The following is a 7,534-nucleotide window of genomic DNA, read 5'->3' on the forward strand; positions in this document are numbered from 1 at the left end:
TACGTACTTATCCAATACAGATATGCTGATAATTTAACTGACGGACTACATCGAATATTATTCTTTTTACCTACGAAACTACTCAGTTATAAATAATTTATTGAATCAGGCGTTACTTTGCGGAGGTATATCAATTAACTAAAAGAATTTCTTTGCTCACCTGCTACGCGCGGCTAGGTCGCGGGTGAGCAAAGAAATTCTTTTAGTTTACTCAGTGTTAAACAAATTCACTATAACTTCTAGACAAGTAAAGAATATGTTCATCTTTTCGCTGGTCGAGCCATCGTCTCAGCTTTCTTTCTCCTATAATTTTAAGGGTAATTTAAGGGCTTACACATACATAAGATACAGTATCACGTCATACTACGACGCGGCATGGTTCGTGGTCCTGGAAACCTACGAAGGATTGCACCGTGATTTTTCAAAACACGACGTCGCATCGTGAAATGATGCCGCGTTGCAGGTTGCAGCACGTCGCAATATCATATCGTGCTTATGCGTAAGATCCCTAAAGTAATGATAAATTTATTTTTATCATCACTCGAACTCCAGCAGAGCACCGCGTTATATTCAGCCAGATACAGATGCCTATTTTTGAATCCGGAGACGATTCTAAATATGAACATTGGCTCGATATTGAAGCCATAAAGGCCATCGTGCAAGCGGGATTCGGTTGGTATAGGTCACTATTGGTCTTGCCTGTTTACTTGAAAGATCGCCGCAAATCATTTTTCCCAAAAAAAGTGTTATCAACGATGATTTTTCTGACGGGCTGGTTTGTATTTGTAGCGTGGGGTCTGCTTAACGTTACAGAGGTCCTACTCCGAAATTCAAAAATCGAAGTTCGTATCGGCGCGTACCTCTCATTTTCGTATTAAATAGTATAAGCGTCAGTCGTTTTTCGAATTTCGTAGTAGCCCTGCAGTCTTGCTTGCAATGAGGGCTATCGCGTATGAATTCGCCGCTAGAGGCGCTAGTGTAGCGAGAGATGACCGAAATGACAAATGTCACTGTTTTGGGTGAGCTACGCGGGTTGATTTGTATCTAATTAGAATAATTGTGTGAATTTTTTGCAATACCTGATATTAATTATGGCAAATATGCGTTACGGGGCAATGAATGTCTGTGTTTTGAGACAGTTTTTGTCTTTCGGAAACCTTTGTAACCTATTCCCTTTTTTCCGAACAAAACGGAACTACGCAACACTGTGGCATGCTCGATATTTTCATAGTACGGCTTTAAGGTATTAAAAAAAATTTAATGTAAATTTTGTTTTAACACCCGTAATAACAAATTACTATACTTCAGCCAGGATCTTTGTCTACAGTGGCGCCAACTGGTGAGCGCGAAAACGGTAGCCCTCATTGGCTCATTTAGTTACAAACCAACCTCAAACGTGACACAAATGTCAAAGTTGTCAAACAGATCTCACGATACTAACCCCAACTTGCCTTTCAGAGAAACCCTCAATCAGAGTGCAAGCAGCATTGATATTCCTATGGACCGCGTGTCGGGAAGGGCATCAGCCCATTTCTCTGTTCAATATTCATTGCGTGTGTGGCCACGTAACCACTGGGTATCGAGCTCCTCGATCGCGCAATGAACAGAGAAAACACTCGCCGCGCCACTGCCCGCCCCGCAATTCGCTGACGTCCAGTTCTCGCGACCTTAGTTCTCCCAAATGTCAGAATCATCAAACTTGTCTAGCAACGTTTCCTGCGAGCCTGTGCACACTTCTTTGCGGGTTTGGCTCTGCTCCAGAAGTCGCCAGGGGAATCGGCCAAGTGCTTTTAAAAAATCTTAATCGATCCGCAGTTGCCTAATCATACAGTTTTTTATTCAAATAAACAATTACTCGCGATGAAAGTAGCTTTTTTTTCGATTAGACACTGCAAACTGATATCGACTATATACTTTTGATTAATTTTATGACTGTAATTAAAATTTAGTGTGCGATAGAATCCGCATTACCTATTTGCGGAAGAACTTAAGTCATCGACATAGCTCTAAGCTAAGAACATGCAAGTTGAATTGGCAATGGGCGGGCCACATCGCTAAGATAACCGTTGGGGGGAGAAAAGTTCTCAGCTTCTCAATTGTCGAGTATGAGCTAGACGGCCAGGCGTTGGCAGCTCCCCCAATAGGTGGACCGACGACATCACGAAAGTTGCAGGTGCCGAATTGTCATTTGTCGTGGCGTTCCAAGGGGAAGTCCTTTCTTCAACAGTTGATATCTTCTGTCCGACTGATAATGATGAATGGATGATGAAATGATGGTTGGTTGTATTGCAGTAGAAGATTAAGTATTGAATCAAAAAAATATGAACAATCTCTTAAACCTTAATCATAAAACTTGGTCCTTGGTTAATGAGGTCTACTCAGATTTAAAACCGCGAACTGAGGTGAGGTATGCAAAATGGTATATGTACTTTCAGCCATTGATTGATTTAAAAATAAAGCACACGTGCCTTTTCCCAAGAAGTTGGAAGTTGGAGTTGGGTTGGTTGGTTGGAAGTTGGAAGAAGTTGGAAGTTGGAAGTTGGTACCTGCTTATGACGAGAATATTAAAGGGAAATAGGAATATCGCATGACAATTTCCCCCGTAATTCAGCGATGACATTATTGGGGCAGCTAGAAGGTCGATCAAATTATAATAGCGGCAACGACAGGCTTAATAGAGCTGATATTTTTGCCGTCAGATCGACTTTACTCAATACACAATGGATTGGTTAAATATATTATCTATCTATATATTAATAAAAATAATTGGCCGAAATATTATGTACCTACCTACACTCGTAACTTCCACCGGCACCAAATTGAACAATTATATTTTTGTACTGTTCGTTATTGTGATGACAAAGTTGGTGCTAAACAAAATTAGAAAAAAAAACTGCAATGGGGGTGAAGCCACGGGTAACAACTAGTAGGATTTAGAAAAACAGTATACAGAATAAAACCTGAGGTTAGCAACAAAGTAAAGCTGGTCCTTTGAAAACAACGGATAGGATAATTTTAACCTCGCGCGTTAGAGACACGAAACTTTGCATTAGTGCAATGTTCTTCGTTCGGCCTAGGTACCTTTAATTCATATATATTTATTGCTTGAAAATAATGTTAGAAAAGGTCTTAATTTAACAGTTAATAGTTCATTATTTCACCAAAGTGGCGTGCAATGCAGTGGATTTTTGACTGCCACACCTAATTGTTTAGGCTAGACCTATATGTACTTATCACTATCGATTTTGCTATTTTTTTCTATTTTATTAGTCTTCTAACACGATATAAAAATTGGCGGCTTCTCAGGCTTAATTCAACCGTAATTTACCATCAAGGCTTATACGCAAATACGGCAGCGGCGCCGGCGGTTTGTTCCCACGCCACCCAAGGCCGGGGAGCGTCCTCAAGGCTCAGCCATCACAATAGCTACTGGCGGATATTGTGTCTTTGTAGTTTGTGATTAGATGACATAGGATCGATGTGGAGTAGAATAACCGAGTCGAAAAGGCTTGATAGTGTACTGGTAGACTCGAACTCTTAAGACTCGAGTCTTAAAGACTCGACTACATTTGAGAATTGAACTGGCTTGTTTTATGCGTTGGGATGCATGAAACCGTCTTCTTCTTTGCGGCCTTGACTCGAGAGTCTTTAGGGTTCGAGTCTTTAAGCCTCGAAATTAGCGTTTTTCACAACACTATCCGCTGTGCATATTATGAATGCAGGTGACTGTATTAAGGGGGTTATGGGCCAAAGGGTCATTAGTGAGCTATCAATATCAAATTGAATTTCCACAAGCACTTCCTATAGTAACAAAAAGATTTTGATAGCTAAGTGTAACACCTAAATGAATCTAAAATCAAGAGATGTTGAAATTTATTAATTGAATTTGAACTCTTTCGTTGCCTCTGCTCTCTGATAAACCAATAAAGATCGTTTAACCCCAATCAGCTGGCCTCGACCACGACCCGCGCCCGTATTCTGCCACAAACCAGATACTGAACCTCAAGATAAAACAGTAGCACGACTTGTAATTGCCTCAATTGAATCAAATTAACACTTCGCTTTCGGCAGTTTTATTGCTTACAAGCAAATTTATTGCATTGCGATTGACTGAAGAAAAAAATATACGCTGTAAAACTTTTAGTGATTTTTTTGTTAATGTTAAAGTCGGTAGCACGAAAGGACCCATAAGGACTCGAGAGGGCAATAAGGAACAGGGAAATCTATCATTGAAATTCCAGATAATACATAGATTCCGTGTATAATTAATATCGTTTTGCAGTTATTTACCTACAGCTACATCAGTTAAAGTCGTGTCTGAATCTATTTATTTAAAGCCGAACGCTTCCTGTTTACAATTCGGACCAAATGACAAGTTCACTGTGCAGTTTATATGCGCCGGGTCGGGTGGCAGCGGTCCAAATCGGTGGTATTCCAGAATCGGTTGATGAGACACTGATTGAGAATTGATACGTCGAAGTAAATATTTGAAATTGCTGGCCAAACATAAAGAGAAGAAGCATTCGAAAACAAAAGAGGGTAGTCTCCTCAAATACCTCTCCATCTACACAGGTTGGAACATCGCATACTTTCTGGCAAGTTTTGAGATGTGAAACAGTTATTTGATCAGTCACTGTCGGTTTTTTTACTCCTGATAGCGATTTCACACAAAATCAAAAGTATCTGGGGTTTTTATGACATATGACCTGACCTGTGTGTGTGATGACCTGATGGTCCCAAAGGAAGATCAGCGCCGTACGTAAAACCGGCAGTTTGCTGATTTTGGACCATTTCGAGACATGTGCATTTTATTTATATTTTTCGATGTTGTCACCAATAAATGTTTTCTTTCCTTCATGTCTAAATGAAAAAATGTACTTTTTTCTGCTTTGGATTCTTTAAAACTTCATGAGTTTTGACTGACCGACGAGATAACGACCACGAAGGCAAAAAAGATTCAACATTTCTTCTAAACCCACAAGTTCTTTACGTACCATCATCATCTGTAAATACCTAGCTGTTAAAATGTCAATTCGCAAATGCACTGCAAGTCTGTCTACAAATCATAAACTTGGATCAAAGAAACAATCGATGCTATAAATATGACAAACGTATGGCTTCGTTCGGCCGTCGTTTACTGCTCGTATGTTATTGTGTGCGCTCGTAAAGTCACGCTCGTTTGCATTCAGCTGATGTAGCTTTGTTTTAAATAGTTTGACAAGCGAAATCGGTAATGATTTATGAACAGCCATTGTGACGTATCTAGTATTATTATGGTTGGAAACTGTCACCGGGTGACTGTACTTATGTACTTATGCCAAGAAAATGGTTCTCTGCCTTTTCCCAACTCACGTTTCCCAAATGTTTCATTTGCCAACTCAGGATATTCTCTGAAACTATATTTTTTTCGCGACTTTCATAAAACAAACCTAGCCTAACATACTGTGCTCTATAACCATACCAACGAAAAGTTGCAAAACCCCCAACTTTGTCACTTCAAAGTTCAATATCTCAAAACGGCTGAACCGATTTTGATAAAACATGTCTAAGAACCATCGCTAGAAAACCTGCTATCAAATAAAAAACCCGCATTCAAATCGGTCCACCCGTTTAAGAGCTACGGTGCCACAGACAGACAGACACACACATAGCGGTCAAACTTATAACACCCCTCTTTTTGCGTCGAGAGTTAATAAAAGCATAAGAAAATACCGACACTGAGAAAATTTTTGGTTTCGGAGAAAATTGGGAGTTGGGAAATGAAACTGTTGGCAAATGAAACAGTTGGCAAATGAAACATTTGGCAAACACTAATTCTGCAAAAAGGCAGAACTCGCAAGAAATTATGTCCAAGAAGTATGTTTGTCCGTCTTTCACGTCGAAAAGGAGCGACGGATCGACGTCATTTTTGGCATAGAGATAGTTTATGGGTCAGAGAGTGACATAGGCTACTTTTAATCTCGGAAAAATGCCAGTTCCCGAGGGAACAGCGCGCAATAACGAAATTCCACGCGGGCGAAGTCGCGGGCAAAAGCTGGTCATAAAATAAATTCAAAGAAATCCCATCAAAAAGTTTGGCAAACTAGAAGAATTTTTGTGTTATGCTTTCCTTCCATCCTTTTTAAATAAGATTATGTATTATCTACTAACAACCTAGGGACCCTAAGCTGGTCTGTAATAAACGTTAATATTTACGTTATATTTGATTTAGGTAGGTACTTCTACATCCTGTCTAAATAGATACACATCTAGATCAAAGGGAAGCTCACTGGAACTTTCAATGCTTGAATAAATGCCGCTTGCCAACGATTTAAAAGGTCAATTGATCCCGAAATGCCAAAGATACTAAATCGCATGCGTGGAAAATATCGAAAAAGGTTAAAGTTTAATGGGAGAATCGCACCGTTACAAAACTTATTTAGTGTCTTCTTCAGAAATCCCAATGTTTCGAGTCTTTCGCAGGTATCACTGTCACGACATCGTATTTCTTTAACAAAGATTCAGAAGAAAGAGAAAAAGAATATTCAAAACATTTCCATCTTAGTTCATCAAAGGCTATACTGAAAGTTTGTAGATATCTCGTACGCTAGTCTAAGTAAAATATCATGAAATAAGTTTTTCCTAAAAAAATATTTTTAATGAAAGCTTATTTTTGCTGACTGTATTAACATTGTCATCAAAGCTACATAAATAATAGTTACTTAGGTAAGTACTCGTATGTATGTATACCAAATTTCAAGTATACATGTCCGACCACTGGAAGTGTATTAAAATTAGCTTGCAAGATTTGACGCAAACAAAGAAATATACTGAGCGAGCTTTTATAGTAACTTTTTTGTACTTTAAAATTGACCAGTGACACCAGCGATTGATGCTATCTATCTCACCTAAGTGCAGACGAGGCCCAAGATGTTGATTACTAGTTCAGTAGCAGCCTATTTACTATGGTCTTGAATAGCCCGAATGTGTACCTATCCACACAACATAAATACAACAGGGTAATTAAAAGCATAATGCAAGGAATAAAAAGCACTTGTCTACAGCAAGCTCTCAGAACATCAAAGGTCCGGGAGTTCTCCCCCTTTTACACAAGAGGTCTCTTTAAAAACTAGAGAGGTAGATGTAGAACTACGGATTTCGAAAAGTTGTGATGATTAGACTCAAAGACCATAGAGTTCATATGGCGGATTTGAAATGGGACTCGAATATTCTAATATTTCGTTAGTTTCTGACCTATCTCCGATAAAGGAAAAATACCCGGCGCGTGGTGGTGAATGTATTTAGTATACACACATGTGAAAAACTATCTACAATCTAGGAAAGTAGGTATCTGCTATCTGCATCGTAGTAACGTGTACCTAAGCCATACAGAAACATCATCCTGAGAACAGTTATGATCACTCACAAGAGGAGAAGAGAGAAGGGGGTGGTGAAGTTGAAGATGGCCAGAAATATGTGGATAAATCGGTAAGTGTGTTGTAAATATTAAGAATTTTTTTTACAACCTTTACGGTGACTGCATACCTACAATCTT

General features: G+C 39.2%; 1 protein-coding gene across 1 annotated transcript in view; it reads right to left on the reverse strand.

The window, feature by feature from the left end:
- The window catches only part of LOC141437833 (uncharacterized), a 75,466-nt gene that overhangs the window by 18,796 nt on the left and 49,136 nt on the right, over positions 1–7,534 (reverse strand). The gene's annotated exons all lie outside the window — the stretch shown is intronic.

The sequence above is a fragment of the Choristoneura fumiferana genome, chromosome 18 (genome assembly GCF_025370935.1).
Source record: "Choristoneura fumiferana chromosome 18, NRCan_CFum_1, whole genome shotgun sequence".
Taxonomy (NCBI): Eukaryota; Metazoa; Arthropoda; class Insecta; order Lepidoptera; family Tortricidae; genus Choristoneura; species Choristoneura fumiferana.